Source organism: Cygnus olor, chromosome 2, assembly GCF_009769625.2.
Source record: "Cygnus olor isolate bCygOlo1 chromosome 2, bCygOlo1.pri.v2, whole genome shotgun sequence".
NCBI lineage: Eukaryota > Metazoa > Chordata > Aves > Anseriformes > Anatidae > Cygnus > Cygnus olor.
Window position 1 is genome coordinate 73,567,130 of NC_049170.1, and position 20,921 is coordinate 73,588,050.

General features: G+C 33.6%; 1 protein-coding gene across 10 annotated transcripts in view; it reads right to left on the reverse strand.

Moving 5' to 3' along the window:
• Positions 1–20,921, reverse strand: part of CDH18 (cadherin 18) — a 548,781-nt gene that overhangs the window by 72,748 nt on the left and 455,112 nt on the right. The window lies entirely within an intron of this gene.

A 20,921-nucleotide genomic window follows, 5' to 3' on the forward strand; every position in this document is an offset into this window, starting at 1 on the left:
TTTTCACAAACATCATTGTAATATACTGAAATTCACTGTAACTTATACATACTATAATAGAAAGGCAAGGAGACATTTGGATAAATTGTATTGTTATAACTGAAGCATGAATTTTCATCAATATGCTTCAAAAAATCTGATCCTACTGTACTGAAATTTCATTTTGCTGGAAAAAAAAAAAAAAAAAAAAAAAAAAGAAACATAGAAAGTTTTAAAAGTCAAAATGCTCTGCATTTTTTTCCTGACATTTTCCAAACAAATTGCTTCAACTTTTCACACTGAAATAATCTTTCTTGTTGGCACTTCTTCATTATCTGATATAATAGAAATCAGAGTTGAAACAGAAACCAAATGTATTGGAACTTTTAATATTTATGCATATGCATGGAGGAAGTATGGGATTTTGAAAAACAACACTTCAATTTCAATTTGAAACAGACCATAGTTCACATACTGGAACATCTGTCTTCCACAGAATCCTCATAATTACACCAGTCACTTAAAGTTTTAAACTACTTTAAATGAACAGAAATTCCTTTGAATTGCATTTACTTTCTTCTTCATTTTTACTCCAAGGGGTATGGCACTGAATCAGTTCTTGTAGACAGTTAATAATGACTTGTGGAGTGAAGGGATGACTTATTTTTTAGCATCATATTCTTATTTTCTGAAAATATAGTATATTCAAATGGTATAGTATATTAAAGTTTTTTATTCCAAAAAAATGGATCTAAAATTTAGAATAAAAATAATTGTATTCATGTTTGGGGTATGCTGAAGGAAATGAGATAAGGGAAGATTTAGTTCTCTCTCTTTTCTTGGTTCTGTATATGTACATACACGCTAAAATTATATAAATACATGAGGTGGGTAACTAGGTGCAGATCCTAACACTCTATCCTTATTACTAGCCGGTCCACCAATTGTTCTGGCAATATAGCTCTAAAATCATACAGAACTTCAATTTTCTCTAATGCATCCAAAAGATGTATGGAGAACTACCTTCCTTTTTTTTTTTTTTTTTTTTTTTTTTTCCAATACAGTAATATGGAAAGTTCCAGCCCTTCCCTTTACAGTAGCAATTACCCTTGAGCATGTTCAGTGTGCTTGGCAGGGGCTCCTATACATCACACAAGACAGGAAATTCATAATAAAGAGGACTATCTTTCTCTCTCTAAAACTGTGAGGAAAGATTTTGAAAAAGAAAGCTATCAAAGACCTTTTAAATGTAAACACAGCCTCAACCTTGCCTCATATTTGTTAGGCAGTAGTGTGACCCTGTTAACTGATGACTTTTTACCTGTGTTTTCAATATTTATTCATCTTTATTAAGAAAGGAAAGCAAGAAGTAAAAAGCAAGATGCATTCATCATTATGGGGACACCCCACCCTCTTTCGGGTATTAAGGAAAGAATTTTTTTCAGAAGTTTGACAGCTATGTTAAAAAACACATACATCATGTGGAAGTTTAGAACTATTGGAGCAGTTGCAAAGGATGCACAGCTCTGGACTTCTGGAATACAAATTTCCATCTTAAATTTATTTGGTATCTGTTTTCCCACCTGGATGGCTCCCCCAGAACACACTTTTACTTCAGATTTGTCAAAATTGATAAAATTGATTTACCTCTAAATCACAGTTTTTTTTTTTCTCTGATAGTTTCTAGTCTTGGATTGCACCTTTTCCAATCTGAATTTATCCTTCTTGACTATAAGTGACGAGATACCTAGCTGTATTCAGGTTGAGATTTTATCACCACCTCTACTAATTACAACTTGTATTTCCCTTCCCTTCCCTTCCCTTCCCTTCCCTTCCCTTCCCTTCCCTTCCCTTCCCTTCCCTTCCCTTCCCTTCCCTTCCCTTCCCTTCCCTTCCCTTCCCTTCCCTTCCCTTCCCTTCCCTTCCCTTCCCTTCCCTTCCCTTCCCTTCCCTTCCCTTCCCTTCCTTTCCCTTCCCTTCCCTTCCTTTCCCTTCCCTTCCCTTCCCTCCCCCTCCCCCTTCCCCTTCCCCTTCCCCGTTCCTTTCCTTCCCAGATTACAATACATTGGTGATTCATCTATGATTGGCTTGCTCAGGACTTTCTCCTCCAATATTTCTAAATTAATAAAACCAGAACTGTTGTAGAAAGTCTTATAATTAGTCCTGTAATTTGTTGGCATCAGCAAATTTCCTCATGATGGTCATGCATTCATCCTAAAAACATCAGACAAAATTGAGCAAAGAGTACATTGTGGTGTCAAGCTCTTAAAAAATATCCATGTCTACTACTTTGGACAGCTTCTCTTCTATCCTTTCACCCAACATCTTTAGATTTGGAAAAACACTGAAAAAATGTTTATTTTGACAAATTTTACTTTTGTAAAAAGTAAAATTTACCCAGTGAAATTTTACCCAGGCTCTGCAAATACATCCCTGATACTTAACTGCAGTTAATTCCTATTTTTTTTTCTTCTTTTTTTTTTCTCTAAGGCATCTGTCAATTTACATTTTTTTTTTTTTTTTTTAAATCTGTTCTGTGGAGAACCATTTTACTTGCATGTAAGAAGAGCTGCACAGAAGGCTTGACTGTAAAAATCAAGATATTTTTAAGTCAAGTGCGGACAATTATTTTGAAAAAGTCTGCCACAGCCAAGTTTCTAACTATGCACTTATCAAAGTATTTAACTATATTCTTACCTGACAGTGTGGTGCACTTAAGGTAATTTATCATATTGCTTATATATAAGAACTTATTTTAGATTCAGTAATCAATGCACAGTTTTAGTCAGCTTTCTCTTGCAGCCTACTCCTGCATGATGTGTGAATGGAACCTTCCCAGAATAAACCATGGATCATTTTAACATTCTTAGATCAAATGTTTTCTATCCAGGGTGTGTGTGTGCGTGTGTGTGTATGTTTCACCATCAAATGACAAAATAATCTGTCATAGACCAGTTAACTTTTTGTATGGAAAACTTCCATTCTGCTGTTGGATTACAAGCCTGGTCAGTAGGGATTTTCTAAAGGGTCAGCAGGTCTTACTAGATCTTCCATATTCTAGTTTCTTCTACGCCTGTCTTGTCATAAAAAAGACCACTAAACGGTTCAAATATAATTTTAAATATCTATTTAATGACTGATTAAATATGTGACTTTTACTAATTACTGAGGAAAGAGAACTATTACAGATGGTAATCTCATGAATATTATTTTTACTTTGTGAACAAAAGCCCTATTTTCATACTCATTTTGCTTTAGGATATGTAGTTAGCTTATTTTACTTCAAATTAATATTCTGAATATAACATATATACTAAAGTAGTTTTAAAAATCCAATATTATCCTACCTTGAGAGAATTAGATACATCTCTTTTAAGAGAATGAAGTAGGGCTTTTGTGAGTTTTTGCCTTTTAGGGCCAATGCTGAGCAAGTATGAGTCAGCAGATGCATTTTGTTTTTCTTAAGATTTCAGAATCAACTTCAAATCTGGAAATTCCAATAGACTTTACCTTGGATTTATGATTTAGTCCAAACTATATTAAAAAAAAAAAAAAAGAAAGAAAAAAAAAAAAGAGCTATATAGTGATTTTGGTCATACTCCACATTCTGAATGCTTCTATAACATAGATATATTTAATCTACCCCTTTGGTCAGATCTACTTTATATAGGTAACATTATACATTTTGTTCTTTTCCAGAGGCATCACTAGAGAACTACCTTCATTACCAGAAGTCAAAGCACTATAGAAATGACAGTTAGTAGTCTGTTTTCTTCTATGGTCATGATTACAGTACCGAAAGACACTACACCCTTTCTTTAGGAGAATTAGCACCGAAATAAAATACATGAATACAGTATTGAAATATTACTGCCGTAATAAAATAGAAATTGCAGAAAAATAAGTAAATTTCTAAAAGAAAATGGTAAGGGTTTTCTTAATAAGTTCGTTAGAATAGTGTTCATTTGATATAAAAATAATAATAATAATAAAAAAAGAGGGGGTATTAACCAGATTGATTGTAATATAATGAATACCCCCAGGGAAAAAAAAAATCTATTCAATTTATTATTAGTGATTAAAGACTTCTCAAAAATTTTGATGAGTAACAGCCTGAATTTACAAAATGAAAAAATCTTCTTCCAAAGCCTCCAGAATTAAGGAATTTGAAGAAAGCTTCACTGATTGAAATGAAAATACATCAATTTATGTGGCAATTGCATGAATGCCAAATGTAATTATAGCACCTTCCACTGTTTTCATAATGCAAAGCATAATCAAATGAATTAAATGAAGAATCAGCTGCCATGCTGCATGCCAGCAAGCAGACAGGAAACACTCAAGTGTTTCAAAGACTCTTAAAGGAGTATCTACTACAGAAATACCATAGCAACTGGCCACCCCATTTGGGCAGGAAGCCTTCATTCTTTCTCTCGCCAGTAGTTACAGCATATGTATATGGCTTCCAGGTTTGTCAATTCTGTTTCAGTTAGAATTGTTCACATGATTTTAAAGCAAATTTATCTCAGCCTCTTGTAAGCTAGTTGAATCAGGACACCGTTATCAGGGATGTTTTTCCACTGAAGGGGTGTACTTGTCCCACTGACTTCAAAGTCACTATGCTTTAGAAGAGACATTTGCTGGATTTAGTGGTAGTGGATTGCTAGTTTATTGCACTCCAATTGTAGTCATTCCTGTAAACATCAACTTTTCACTCTGGCCCAGAAATCTGCATTAAAATCATCAGCTAATATAGCATTTAAACAAAACCAGTATTTTGGTGCAAATCTCAGTAACTAATCACATAAATAATCATACCACAGCCTGTTGTGCTGATATTTCAATTTCTTCCACACCCAAACTCTTCCAGTAAACTTATGCCTGGTGTGACTCTGTATGGCTATAAAGGTATGGGTGTTTTCATTTGTTCTGTTGAGCTGTATAGACACAGGTCTTTATATTCAGAGGACCCTTGTGCAGGCTGGACAGTAAACTTGACTTTATATGCATAACTCGAGTGGTAGCTGGCACTGTATGGCGGTAACAAAGTATGGTGTACAAATACTTTTTTCTGTGCTTGAAAGTAGCAGGGAATAAATAACTGTGATGAGTAGGACAGGTGAATATTATAGTACAGACAGAATGGAAATATATTTTAACAGAAACAGTGAAGATGGAGCAGAATGAGGTGCTTCTGCCACAATAATGATACAGTAAAATACAGATTCATGAAATTAAGTTGACATGCGGCATCAACTCTGTAAATATTTCCTAGACAAAGGAAAACAGGTTATATTCATCTACACAAAATAGGAATGAGCTGGACTATAAGAAAAAAAGTGGTCTTCATCTTCCAAACATATTTTCAGATTCTCTAAAAAAAAAAAAAAAAAAAAAAAAAAGCCAGTGGTGGGCAGTCACCACTTGGGAAATCCAAATGTGGGCAGCAAAGTCACTGGAAGCCACAAACCTGGCTGTTTCTTTGTTCAAAAAAGCAATTAATATATTTTCCAAACACATTACTATCAAACTCATTACATGGGTTAACAAGTAATTACGCACAACTTTTGTAATTATTCAAAACCTCACAATTTAAACTGTTTTTAAGCAACTATACCAATGGTTCTTGGAAAGAAATCTAAGAAGAGCTTAGATTTTCGTTTAGCTTATGCAACCTGATACACCCACTGTCAAGATACATTCTTCCAAATAACTAAGCTACTCAGGTTTAATGGTAAATTCTTTATATAATGGATTCAGTGTGTTAAATGCCAGACGAGACCACCAGACCACCCACAGAGCTCAGGCCATTAACAGAACTAGCACTGTACTGAACCTAGTAGTTTGATTTTGGCTAGAGCACATCCTCCTGAAAACATGTAATTTTGAACTGAAGTGATCAAGAAGTAGAAAATATCACCTGTTTTCTCAACAGAATATCCCAATTCTTAATCATAATCTTAATTCTTAATCATAATCGCCCTTTATTTGGTAGTGTGCAATTTCAAATTCAAACTTCTGACTTTTGTTATCCTCTCTCAGACCATTAATTGGTTCCCTGTACTTCTGTTTGTAAAGATACTGCTATATTCTCATGAAGATAACCTTTCCAACAAAATAAATGGTAAAAATGTGTAAGGCTGTAAAGCCTTTTTTTCTCACTCATAATGTATAGTGTTATTTCCTCTTTTCAGCTTTCCAAAATTAAATACACACAAATGAAATTAACATTGATATGTCAATTCTGCATGCACACATACACACACACACCCGGTACCAATATCTGATGTAAATTTAACCTCTCTAACCATTTGAAATACATAAATATATTTAAGAATTGTATTAGGCTTTTTTTGGCTCAACACTGCCTTGGTAGCTCATTTTGAGCTGCTTTACTCTAATTTTATATAGTTATGGTTCTTCTGAATACATTTATACCTCCCTCACTACATCACTTCTATTATAAATTCCCGATCCCTAATTGCAGGACATTGCATTTATTGCACTGAGTGGCTCAGCTATCAAATATTCTGCCCGAATATGCTATTTTCATCTGTATTCAGAATTATGCCATTTTTCCGTCATCCAAAAATTTTATCAGCAATAGTCTTATATTTACTTCTAAACCATACATCAGAAAGTTGACTAGAGTTGGTCTCACACCAATCCCTTTAGACCTCTGGTGGTGTCTCTTTCTTTCACGACGATTCTGCATTGCTGACAACTTTTTGCTACCTCCCAGGCAGCCAGTTCATGTACATTTAATATGTGCTTTGTTGCCACTAGTTACTGCTATGTATTTAACTAGAATGCCATGTGGTATGGCAGTTATATTTTTTCAGTGTAACTTGTCATGAAACAAAGGAATTGGGTTTCTTTAACATGATCTATTTTACAGAAACACATACTGAAAAGTCTTATTGCTTTTTCTATTTTTACCTGCTAAACTTTTCTCAACTAATTTACTTTATTTTGCCTAAATTTGCCAGCCTAATGTTACAGACTTCTTTTTGGTTGTCCTTTCAGAAAATTGACACACATTTACATTCTGCAAATGTTCAGGAATTTTTCTAGTAAATCAGAATTTAGTTAAAATTAACATTGGTGAGACCAGAATTGCATTAGCTAGATATTTTTTCCCCAAGCAGATGTGACACAGCATTCTTCACAGCTACTACGAAGATTGTATGGTGTGAAAAGCAAATAATTCTGTTTCTTTCCAAATACAGCATGGATCTAACTTTTTATTCTGTATCATTCTTAATAATTTTCTCATCTTCATCCAGTTATGACCCTATCATTGCCATTTTCCTTTTTTTTTTCCACCCCTCCCACTTGAAAAAAAAATTTTTAAAAAATTGTGTCCTAAACCCATTTAACCTGGCATCCTGTCATTCAAGGATTCTCAGCTTCCATTGTCTTCAGCGTTCTTTATGAATGTTATCCACTTCATATTTCTAGTTGCTGTATTTTCTTACCTACTTCATTATTCGGGGAGAAACTAAACTTTGGAACTAGATGGTCTTTAAAGATCTCTTCCAACCCAAACCATTCTGGTTCTATCATTCTGTGATTCTATGTACATCTCTTAGTTTGAGGACTGGACAATCATTATGGTTCTCCATTAGTCTAATCTTCTTTCTAGATGATTCAATATTCCAGGGTGATATTTACAGGTAAAATGTGAAAATTCTGCCCACTTTTTGATGTGCAGATTTGCAAAAGAGTTCACAAAAGGGCTAATTCATCCATTTTCGTTATTCGTTTATCCAGTCTTATGTCCTGAAAATGTCCAAGCTGGTTCTTTCAAAAAAATATTGCACAATTACTATGAATTTTCAGACAGCAAAACCATTCAATGTTCGTTTAAGCAAATCCCCTGAGTGTATTTAACCTCTCCTAAAATTGCTTCTCCATTATTGAAGATTTTTATCGTCCACACAAAACTTTAAAAGATGAGGAATGCAGGAGTAGAAGAAAGCTTCAATGACAGACATTGACTTGAATAAAAATATTTATCTGTCTAGCAGCAAAAGGTTCTCTGCCTAGGTGTGTATGATTAAATCATTCCATTTAAAACAGAAGCTACTTTGGTGGTTTTGCACTGACTCGTGTCATTTCCTTGGAACTGAATCTGAATTAGTGGCATTTCTATAGCTCTGAAGATACAAATGGTTAGGAGAAAACAGGGCTGAATGGTCAGATTCTCCAACTTAAACAAGAGAGCAGACAAATTTTGATGTGTTCCTATTAAACAGTAGGCATGTGCCTCGAGTAAAGCAGTGTGAGATAAGCTTACAGAAGTATGATGTTCCTGCTGTGCTGAAAATTATTTTTCCTTTTTTTGACAATTCAGATAAAAATGTATTTAAAACCAAAAAAAGAAACTGTACCTTAATGGGGGGGGGGGGGGGGGGGGGGGGGCGGGGAGAAAAAAAAAGGAAGATGATGCTTGCGGAAAGCTGAATGCTGGCTGTATGATATAATTTACAATTCTTGCAGTATTATGCTCAAGATAACTATGAAAAATACATAGATACAGATATATAAAACTAACAGATTACTGTAATGCTGCTTAGCTAGTGAATAATTCTCTATTACAGATTGCTTACGAGGTAGGCAAGCAGAGGGACCAAGTAAGTGATGTGCATGTGAAGATAAGGCAAGGGCAAAGAACATTGGAAAGGAGGAAATTACTCATTAAGGATGATTTCTTCACAATACAAAGTTCTTAGGGTTGCAGGGTTGCATTTAATCCTTGGTGAAAAGGAACAACCTTATGATACATGAGATGAACAAAACAATTAAGTAAAAAGGGGATGAATTCAGTAACCCATGAACATGGCAGATGGGAATTAAGAACAGGAATCTTCTCAAAGGAAATCCCATTTGACAAGAAAGAGCTTAGAACTATCTGAAGACTGACTGCTTATATTCACCAGCTTGGAAATACCCCTCTCTTAAAACAGAAATAATATGGACTATTTAATAAAATAGCAAATTAAATTTAATTTTTGTCTTTAATAGTCACATGAGAATGTATCTAAATAATTTGAGATAATTAACATAGTTGCCCATAATGTTGTGGTTTCTTTTCAAAGCAGGTCACCTTGATAAGAGGGACAAGGAGACAGCGATTATAGGCATGACAAAAAAGCTTTAAAATAGGGTCAAAGTAATGTCCATCTAATTAAAAACTAAATGTAGCACACAGTCTTGGAAAGATTCCACATTTGAACAAAATTTCATATGCTGGCTAATTTAATTACAATTGACAGACAGTGTCTAGACGACATATAATTCAGCTTGTCTGTTAGTGAGAAGGCTTGCTTAGCCAACAAACCAAGTGTTTACATGGTTGCACCCTTTTGTCTCCATGATACTTATGACATACCCATGAGCAAGCCACTTAACCTGAATGCATCACTGACCCATGTGTAACACGTTAAAGACCTTATAACAGTATAGCATAATTTATAGGTAATTGTTATAAAGCAGTTAGACTTCAACCTTACTCAGCATTTAAGTATGCTTATTCATAAATTTCAAGTGAAAATGAAATAAAATGAGACTAGTGTCAATACAGAAATGAAAAACACTTTTTCCATGTATAACCTAGGTACTTGAATAACATTGAAAGCATTTACACTTCAAGTGTTATGACTGTGACCATGCAAGCTAATGACTGTTCAAAACAAAATCGTCAGATTCAACCATTGGCAAAATAAAATCAGCACACGTTCTTCACTTTGGACAATGTTTTAGTGGCAGATTTAATACATCCGAATATAACTACACATGTATATATATATATATACATGAGTGACAACGAGTACCCTACAAATAAGATTAATTGATTTGCTTACCAACTGAATGAAAAAAATCTTAGAAACAAAGTATTACTGTAGTACTTTCTGGGAAAAAAAAAAAAAAGCTATAAATTCACTGAAGGTTTAATATTTGTAACAAAGTTCCAGTCTGTTGGAAAAAATAAAAAAGAAATAGTTCAAACTCTACACAGAAAAGATGTAAGAAATGCAATATGGGTAAACTGAACACTAACTAAAGAACCACGGTAGATCAAAACAGATACCTTCAAATGCTGAAAATGTGAAAATTAGGCATACCACAGTTTTCATAACCTTCTGAAGTACATTAAAAAAGATTGTGATTTCATACAGATAAAATTTAAAGATATCCTATAATAAAACTTCTGGTATGCATGTTCACAAATGTTATTTTCTTTTAAATAAAGACCTAACACACACAAAATCTTTGTCCATTAGGTGACATAATAGGTTGTTATTGACTTCTATTGAGATTCAGTCAGGATGTATTGACTTGAGAGTTACATATTGATCCAGTAAGAGAAAAGATAAATCTCCACCTAGAGGTATAATAAATCTTAAAGTTGGCTGAGAACTGAAGTCTGTATTGTTCCATTGCTATAGGTGCATTGCTATCAAGAAATTAACTACTGAATTAGTGAAGTGTTGTAGTTTGTTGAGAAGAGACGACCTTGCGGTACCATAAACTAAAAAACATCACAATAAGGTCACACAAAACATAAAATACCATTGCTTCCTGAGAGCACATAGTTTTAGAAAGTTGTTTCAATTTTTGATTTGACTGAATATATTATTCTGCAAGGTGATCACCCTCTGTCTGAATATTAGTACTGAAAACCTTTTGATGTTGAAACTGAAGCTTGTCTGCATTTGAAATTATTCTGAATTTACACAAAGCACACATTTGAAAATACAAGAGCTTTCCCTTAAAAACTCTTACTGGACACAGACTTTCTTAGGAATAATGTCACATATATCTAGTCATCAGCCTTGGGAAAGCCAGGACTTTGTGACAGATCCCAAATATAGAGTGAGGAAAAATATGCAACCTTATGAACCATGTCACAAGTACCACAACTTTATATACTATGTATTACAAACTCCTAAGCTGGGTGCTGAAAAAAGATAAAATCAAAAGATCATCTTTGCTTTTCCTCTTCCTACCTACCATTCTCATTTACAATCATAGGAAAACACATGAATAGCCTTCATTTTGTACCTCCAGATTTCAATTGTTTATTTGAGACAATAATGAAATGTATCTACTTAAAACTTGATTCAGCAACTAGCTTCCTTAAATGCACTGATCTACATGACCCCTTTCTGATGAACAAAAATTTGTATAGTTCCATAACAAATGCATAAATATGCCTTTTAAAGCTCAATGTAGATAACTTAAAATGCACAAATCCAATTAAAGATTAAGTACCTTTGTAATTGGTACCTTTTAAGTGCCTCGAACTTTTATACTGTTCACTTATGCACTGGCAACATAACATACTATAATATTTCAAACCTGCACTGAATCAACATCAGCTGTTAAAATCTCCTACAACATTTCATCTTGACCCAAGATGAAGGCTCAAAATACAATTTTTTTGTACAGATAGAAACATTTGGGAGGATGTCAAAAATGAAATAAAAATACTGCCTTTTAAAAATAAGATTTTCCTAAGAATTACACTTTCAATGAGTCTGCTTGTCTAGATAATTTGTGATCTACACAGGGCAAGAAAACAGATCAACAGCAGTGTTATAGTTTTTTCCACTTTTTCCCTTCTCTAGAATCATATCCGGTGCAAATATTTGCCTGATGTAGGCCTGGAATGAATCAAAAGAGTGGACTTTAATACCTTCTGTCTGTCCTTTTCAAAGGATATAAAATTTCCTAAAATCATATCTATTTTCTCTATTTCTTATCAAAGAACCTACAGCAGGATGGCATAGGTGCAAGATAATAGGACTGAATTGGTTTACCATTTGGTACAAAGTCAATGGTTGTTTACCAAATTTATGTTCTAAGTAGTGATGGGAAAGTTCTTTGAAACATATTGAAAAGAAGCTGTGAAAAGATCATCAGAAAATAAACTTTCAATAAAAGTCACTTTCAATGGCTGTGTTCCTTAACTGGTTGACCTTATGTTAGACTGTTAATGTACCTTTCAAATATTAATAACAATTAAAAAAATAATAAAAATAATAAAAATAATAAAAATAATAAAAATAATAAAAATAATAAAAATAATAAAAAGAACATGATTCCCTCTTCCGCTAACATTTAGGAGGGATAAAAATGCTTTTAAAAGTTCATACGGAAGTAGGCTGTCTATTGAAAAAGCATTCCTTCATTTTATTTAAGTACACATCCAAAGGCTAAACTATTATTCTTGACCAAATTGTGTTTGAACACTATATCATGAGCTACTTAAAAGTCCTTCATTTTTAATTAACATGACAAAATAAAACAAAGATTCAGAGAACTATACTGGTTTGCACTCCGTATGTTTTTCATCATTTTTCTTTAATGAAACAAAACACAGAAACACACTATTTTCCTGGTGTTTTTTGTATATGTTGCAGAGGAAGTCTTTCCTCTAAGCTTCATCTACAATAGCAACTATTTCTCTCTATGTGTAGCTCAGTTTTCTACCTCTCCAGAATGACCTGAGGTAACATGAAACAGTGTACCTAAAGCAATTTACATGTACCTACATACACAGTAACTCATATATATATATTATTATTATATATACATTATATATATATATATATATATTAAAGGGCATTTCACCTCATGTAACAGGCTAAAACCTATAAAAAGCCATAGTGAATCCTAATCTGAGTGGACAGGAGCTTTCCTTGTGCAACAAATGCAGCAATCATGGCTTGCCATGTTTGGGACTGCAGAATGTTTTTCTTGTCCACTCTTCTTAAGATCTTCTTAAAGTATATATATAATGAAGGTGAGCAGGAGCTCACACTGTTGATCTTGACCTGGTATAAATCCACATACTTCATATAAAGATAATGAAGCTATGTTGATTTGCATCAGTAAATAATCTTATATTTTATTTTTAGGCAAAAAGCTTCTTACCATGATTAGGACTAAGTTGTCAATATAGTACTCTCGCTGATGAGTCTTCACTCTGCAGGTGTTTATGGCAAGGGGAGCTCACATCAGGGAAGACTGACTGCCTTTATGAGCATGGTTGCTGCTATAGCTTCTGAAAATCTGGCCAATAATAACATTTTTTATACCGTAATATTTCTAAAATCACACCTGAAGAAGAAAGATAAAACACATTTATCCATGTGTTAAGGTAAGTGTTAGGAATAGGAAATGCAGAACCGCATGCCTATTTGGGCCATTAGTTTCCTCTTTAGGAATAGTCAAATCAATTCATATTTCTTTACTTTTACTCTCAATCCTACATTTTCTTTCATGTCTATTTTAGACTGTTCTGAGTCTTTCACCATCTTGTCATATTGGAGAAAACTGAGCATGTAAGTGAACTCCAGTATCTGCTGTGGACACAAAGTAGTGGTACAATACACAACAGGCGATAATTATAGAAAAAGACTTTACAAGCATTTTTATACAAAAATTTTGTACAAATAATTTGTACAATTTTATTTTTTTTTACAAGCCATTTCTGTTAACGAAAGTCTTGTTAGGACATTTAGAAATGCATCTTTTGAGAAGAAAATGTAAGTAAAACAACAGTGAGAGGGTAACTTGAAGAAAATTTTGACTCCCTAATGTTCAGCTATTATAAATTAACCTGAACGTTGGAAATCAAATAGGTATAAGATGGGAAATACCTGCGAAGTATAATGTATTTCCTGGATGCTGTATAGTTATTAGCTAAACTTAGATGTAATTCGCAGGAAAGTGAAAATTAAGATGGAGCATGTATACTTTAAGCATTTCATATTTGAATAAATATCAAAAGATAAAATAAAAATAAAAAATAAAAATAAAAAAAATAAAAATAAAAATAAAAATAAAAATAAAAATAAAAATTGAGAAGCTCTGCTGGTTATGGTAGAAAACGTAAGTTCTAACATATAAATTTCTAGAAAATCGCAATGGTGCATAGTACCTGCTTTAGCACTTGTAGAGGCTGACCATTTACATCCACAATATCTTCTTAATTTTAATTAGGACTTACGGCACACTTGTAAAACTCACTTTTACTGAGGAACAATTTCCTGCACATAGGACAACTGTCAGCTCGACTTGAGAGGATATAGTATCCTAAATACTTTTTAATACTTTCCAAGACTTAGTAAGAAATAGTATTCTGAATGTTAGAGTCTGAACAGTAAACATCAAAAACATACGTTGACATGCATAAAACTTTTGCATGGTGATCCATTACAGTAATACAATATCACTTAGATTTTTTATGGACTATGTTGCAGAGACCATTTACAAGAAGATTGGAGAACATACTTTTATTACCCTTTTTAGAAGATGTCATTTATCAAATGGACAATATATTCTCAGAATCTTAAAATAAGTTAATGGGATATACATATATAGTTTGCAAATGACACAGCTATATCACTGTGCTTTGAATGAGTTAATATATTTTTCAGGAACAAGTTTTTAAAAGCTGTCTCCAAGCTTTAGATCTCTTATTTTTTGTCTCACCACTCTGAAAAAAAAAATAAAATCAAAAAAAAAAATTGCAAAACAGTTTCCTTTACATGATAGCGAGGCAATGTAGACGAAAATAGTAATTTTCAACTATAATGCATGAAAGCAGCCATCTGAAAGCATGGCCTCAAAGTAAGTACGCCCGCTTATCCTTGAGAAATCATACCTAATACTGGGCAATGAAATTTCAAAATATTGACTTCACCATTAGTTCCTTGTATCTAAAAGACTGTTTTTCAGAAGAATATGAGGGACAAGTTTAAAGATTCTGTCTTACTGTTTGAAGCAGGGGAAAATTATTAGCCTTGACAAACCCTACAGTAGGAAATGGAAGAAATGGGGCTTCCATCATTTATTATGCCACATCCTGGATGATGTTACCAATCAGCACCAACTCTTATTCATTTTATCATTTATGACTGCATAAATAATATTGGCAAAGCTGTTATCAGTACCCTCAGTACCATAGCCCAAACAGACTCAGCGCATGACTGCTACAGTTCATACACAGAATATGATTACATTTGGATTTCAGGAAAGGTGCTATGCTCTAGACTTGACAGAAACATGTCTTCCCTTGCAAAATCTGTGGTTCTAGCTTTGTGCATTTTATAAGTTTTCACAGTTTATTTGAGCTTTACATACCTAACACAGAAGGAACCTCATTTACAGTCCTCCCAGTTACATGTAAGTATTCCTGGAAACATCCTTAAAAACTATTCCTAGCAAAGAACAGAAGACATGTCCGTGTATGATAGCCCCACAGAAACACTACTATACTATGAATTTTGATAAATCTGTAAAAATTGAATTTTTCTATTGTTATTATAAAGGCATATAAAAAGAGTAACTTGTCAGCACCTGGGCTTTATTAATTAAATCCATATTCTGAAATGGCAAAAAGAGCATCTTGGTAATTATAGATCTGTTTACTGAAGGTAATATTTAAAGGGACAAAAGGAGCAGAAAACAGTAAGAAAATATGTGGAGAAATGAACCTGGTTTCCAACTCCAAAAAGAGTTTAATTTTTTATCTCTTAACATATAATATTTTAAAGGCTGAATTCTAGAGCTTTATTCTAGTCCTTCTATGAACAGTGGTTCACAACCTGGAGTCTTGGTTCTCCATGTTGTACTACAGAGGACTTAAATCTGAAGTAGAAGAACATTTCGTAATTATCCTTTATCTCCTGACAGCTGTGTTCTGACTGTCTAGATATTTGCCAGTGTGGAACACAATAATGTGAAGACCATCTACCTCTAAAGACTTCTCTCCAGGACCCCTGCCATCTCTCACATTAAACACAATTTCTTATGCAAAAGCATTCCAATCTTATAATTTATCAGAGTGTGTCCACTTGGAAGACAAGCATGATCCACAGCAGCTGGACATCAGAAGGAACCCCTCAGCATGAAATCTAATGAATAATTTAAAACACTTAACAAGGATTCTAACCCACATTTTATGTAACTTTATTTTAAATGTCTTCAGAACTAATTTCTTGAAATGGTTAGGAAAAACATTGACAACTGTGGTAGTCATGTCTGACAAGGCTTGCTACAGCAGTGCATGCATTAAATTCTAAAAATGCAAACACTGCACATTTGAAAACAGAAGGCAAGCTGAGTCCTGCTTGACAAGTCTTCCACTGGAAATGGACTTTACCAGACCTCACAGAATTGTATATTTAGTGTGTGTCAGTGACTTCCCTATTTTTTTTCAGAAATAGTTGTGTTTTTTTTTTTTTTTTTTTTTTTTTTTAACTGGCAGCCCTGCAATTATAATCTTAAGTCTGCAAGCTATGCAACAGGTTTTTTTTGTTGTTTTTTTTTTTTGACTTGTGCCTCATTATTAAGGCTACACTTTCTGTGAAGGAAATCTGGTCATTTTTAATGGTGCAAAACCATTAATGGTGCAAAACCATTTTTAATGGTGCATTATTATACTGTATGCATGTTGTAGTGGGCAGTACCAACCAAATGATGCTGTCTGGTGTGCTGAAAGTGCTTAAGAAAATGCTGAAGAATTTCCACCAACTTTCAATGTCCTTCAGCTTTATTTTGAGCAATTCTAAGTAATAGAGGGTCATCTGTGAACAGCTTAATGAAGAACACAGCAAATCTCATGAAATCCACTGAAATATTCTGAAACACTTTGTTATAGGTTTTTCTTCACATAAGAACTCACATTTAGATTATTTAAACACAGTACCTTGCTAACAGCTATGAATAATTTTGAAATGTTAAAAGGACCACTGGGTATAGCATATGATGTTAACAACTACTCATCCAAAAAGAAGGACTCATCTGACAAGAAGGATACAAGAAGGATATGCCATGCTCCTTTCTTGTTGTGTACGTACGTGTCTGTGTGCGTATGACCAAATCCCTGCTTCCTCTTGTTGAATTGTGGAAAGACGGGTCAGGAATGGAACAAATTTACCACATGAATATCCATCCTGTCTTTTTCCAGGTGTGTTCTGCATACCAGTTTGAAATTTTATTCAGAGAGTTTTTAATAATTCTGTGTATTTTCCAGATACACAGCAAATCTAAGCAGCTGATGCTTCCAACAGGAACGTGTGTCCCACACATTCTGCTTTGGATTTATTACAGACGTACTACACAGATGGTAAGTACCTAAACAGCATGATTAACAGTTCCAGGGAGTGATCAGACCGTCCACTGTAAACTAAGTTTTTACATGCCCCATTGTTTGGTGCATCCTGAAAGCAATGAATTTACTGACCATGCTCAGAACAATTACAGTTTGCATGCATACATGTCTGAAAAATTAACATATGTTTCTCAGAAACGTCAGCTGCAAACAAGGGACCCTTTCCTCCACTGAGTGAGCTCTGTGCTTACTTCTTCCTAGTGTTCCTATGTTTCTTTCTTTACCTACTTTTCTCATCAATCCATTCATCCATTGGGAGCCCAGAAGCAAGCATGTTCATTCCAGGCTTGGCTAATCCTGCATTTCAACTGAACACTCATTCAGTCATGTCAGCAGCTCTGGGTTATTTTTTGTTTGCCATGTAACAGATTGAAAACAAAACGAAGCAGAACACAAGTTTGACTTTCACAGTTTTTAAAGAAATAGAACATGTATTCTGGCCAAAATAAATAAATAAATAAATAAATAAATAAATAGATAAATTAGTTTCACCGGTCCTATGACCCAAGAAGCGAGCATTTTAGCATGAAAATCACTGTGGCAGCAACAATTATAATCTCTATCATCCCCCAAATACACGTTTACCAGGTTGCATTTATCTCTTATATCTAGGTGGACAAAAACTATAAGAATCTCAGTTTCAAACATCAAGTCTTACTGATGTAAGTGGATCTGCCGAAGTACAAAGTAAAAGAATCACAAAGAAAGAGGACAGAAGGACCTATGTCTTCCAGCACTATGGAAGGATAAACTGTTTTTGAAACACTCTTGACATGTTTGTCTACCATATTTTAAAGATAACCATTAAGAAAGTTTGCATTTCTTAACCAGGCAATCTATTCCCGTCCTTTAACAACCCTATTATAATTTTCCCTTGTGTTTAGTCTTTCTGGTTATAGCACAAATTAATTGCTTTTTATCCTACTTTCCTGAAAACTGAAATTTAGGGAGATACAGATGGGCTACAACACACATCACTGATGTTTTGTTTTGTTTTGTTTTGGCAGGGATTTATTTAGTTCATTTATAATCACAACCCAAGTTTAAGATAAGTACCTTAATAAAAAATTTGTATACAAACGTACTACCCAAGGATGGTACTAGCCTCTTTTTTGTCCTTCAGTTTAAATGTTTTAATGAATATAAAGGTTAATTTTTTTGTTGTTGTTGTTTTGTTGTAATTTTACACTGTGCCAGCTACAACTACATTTCATGCTTTTCACAGTGGTGTTAACTGAAAGAGTTAGCTGTACCACACACTCCATTCTAACATACAGCTGTTGTGCAACAGTGAAATCATTTTCCAGACCATTAGGTGTATTCCCCACCTAAAAGACTGAGAAATTGAACAGAGATAATTCAAACAAGTACATGCAGGTGCAAACCTGTCAAATGGCAAAACACTGCTAGGGTAATGGGTTTTCAGCCACCACTTATAATCCTCTCCTCTAATGCAATGTTTGCGTTTGGTATATATTTCTCCTGTGCAGCTGGCATATTATTACCCCACAATAACAGAGTATTTGCAGAACCAAAAGAATGAAACCAAATTCTGTGTAAGTAAACTGACTTTCACAAAGAATTCTGGAGAGAATGGAAGGAGGAGTCACAACATTTTTCAAAGCTAAATGATATGTTTCTCTGGTGTAGACAATATGACTGTGTTTACATGAATAAGGAACTCTCAACTAGAAATGACAATCACTTGTTTTATGCGCAGTTGTGGCTTTAAGCCATTATCTCTATTCATCTATGCAGTGACTCAAAACATATAAAGAATATAAAATGTCTTGACATGTACACTTACGAAAGAGGAAGCAGCAGAGCTCAACTTGGTAATGTCCAAAATGACAATTAGCAAGAAATCCCCAAAACCTTAACTACTCTTAACTTTCAGTGGGAGGCCCTATTCAGCTATCTAAAATCTATGTTTTCCTCATATTTCTCTAGAGTTTCATAATTCATATGCAAAACCATTGCAATTGTTATTTTGCAATAGATACTACAGCAAGTAGTCAGTATACTGACAGCAGTAGGCAAAAATTTTAGCTTGAGACTTCCAAAACAACCCCTTCAGTCTGTAAATGTTAAAAATTAAAATGTTTTGAATTATTGTAACCACAACACTCTTGTTTGATAGTACATTTTTTTTTCTCTACAACAGTTTGTGCTGTGAACTGGAACGCTGATACTGCCCATCTTAGCAGTGAAAGCACTTCAGTTGCAAATAGTTATTACAGTTTTACATTGACTGGATTGAGAACTTGTAAAATATTGCACAAATCTTTGGAAACCAAAATAAGTGGTGAAGTTGCTCATTTTGATCAGAAAAAAAAATCCTGCTACTATGTAGTTTTTAATTTGTGGGCTCAAGTATCATTCATCAGGCATTTAATCTTTTCTGATTTTATGTAGGATATTACACAAAATCAAGAAAGAGTAAATGACTAATGAATAGATTTGAGAAAAAAAAAAAAAAAAAGTATTCAAAATCTCTACCTGAGCAAAGAAGGAAAAAAGTAAGAAAAGAAGTCAGACAGGCAGTGACATTGTCTACTGAATTAGCGTTATACAGGTCCAAGGACTTCTTTAACATTCTACCCGTAAAATATTTCAAAAATAGTGACCCAGGGAATTGCATACAGCTTAAAAGAAAAAAATAAAGAAACAAAGAAACAAACAAAAAAACAAACAACAGCATGAAATTCTGAAATGTGCAGTCTTATGCTTTACACAGTGTCTGCTGCAATACATTATCTGGCAATAAATTAAAAGGAAGGGACAGCCTTAACTTCATGTTTCTTTAAATACCCCATTAAAGTTTTATGCTCATCTTTGAAACAAATGTTTATGAATTGAGAATTAAATAACTATAATATATTTGCAATCTGATGGGAAACACCTAACAAGATATATGACTGAAATATTACGATTTTTAAGTCGTATGTTTCTGTTGCTAACTGTCAGTTGCAAACCTCACTTTTTTGGCTAAAATATGTCATTCTTCTGTGCCACCTAATTCCAAATTTTACTTATAAACTGTTGCTAGTTTCAGATATGACCTCACACTTATTTTGCATTTGAACAGCTCTCTGTGTGAAACACGCTATATTTCTCAGTAGTTTTTCACAACTATGACCATAGTTCTCCCTTAGGAAATGAGGAATTAATTCCTGTTCTTTAAACCATAATTGAAAAATACAAATGGAAGAGCACTCTGTTCTGTCCATTTCCATTATATTCTGTTCAGAAGAAAAACTACATAGTTTGCTTGCAGACATGGTGGAGATTCAATCTCCCTTTTTCTCAAAACCTTCAAATTTATTCTCAGCTATGGAAGCATGTGTGCATTATGTTATTAGCTAGCTACTAGCATTGAAAGATGTGAAAACAGACATGCTGATAAAACATTATTTACAGTTAGTTACTTCTTAACAGTACTTTAGTTACTGATATCCTTCTTTCACGGACACTGAAGGGACATGGTAAAATAAGAGTCTGACTAAGACTCTTAACATTATCTCTGACATATATCAAGTATATTTTGAAAATGTTTTTCTTTGGAAAAAAATCGAACTAGCAAAATATTTCCCCACACAAAGTTAGGATGAAAGAAAAAGAAAGAACTTCAAGAATCTTCATATATATATATATATATATAAAGATCACTAATATTGAAGTTTACTGATAAAGTTCTTTTATTTTGAGTTAAATTCTCACTTATAAATACATATAAAAAAGTCTTTCAAATATT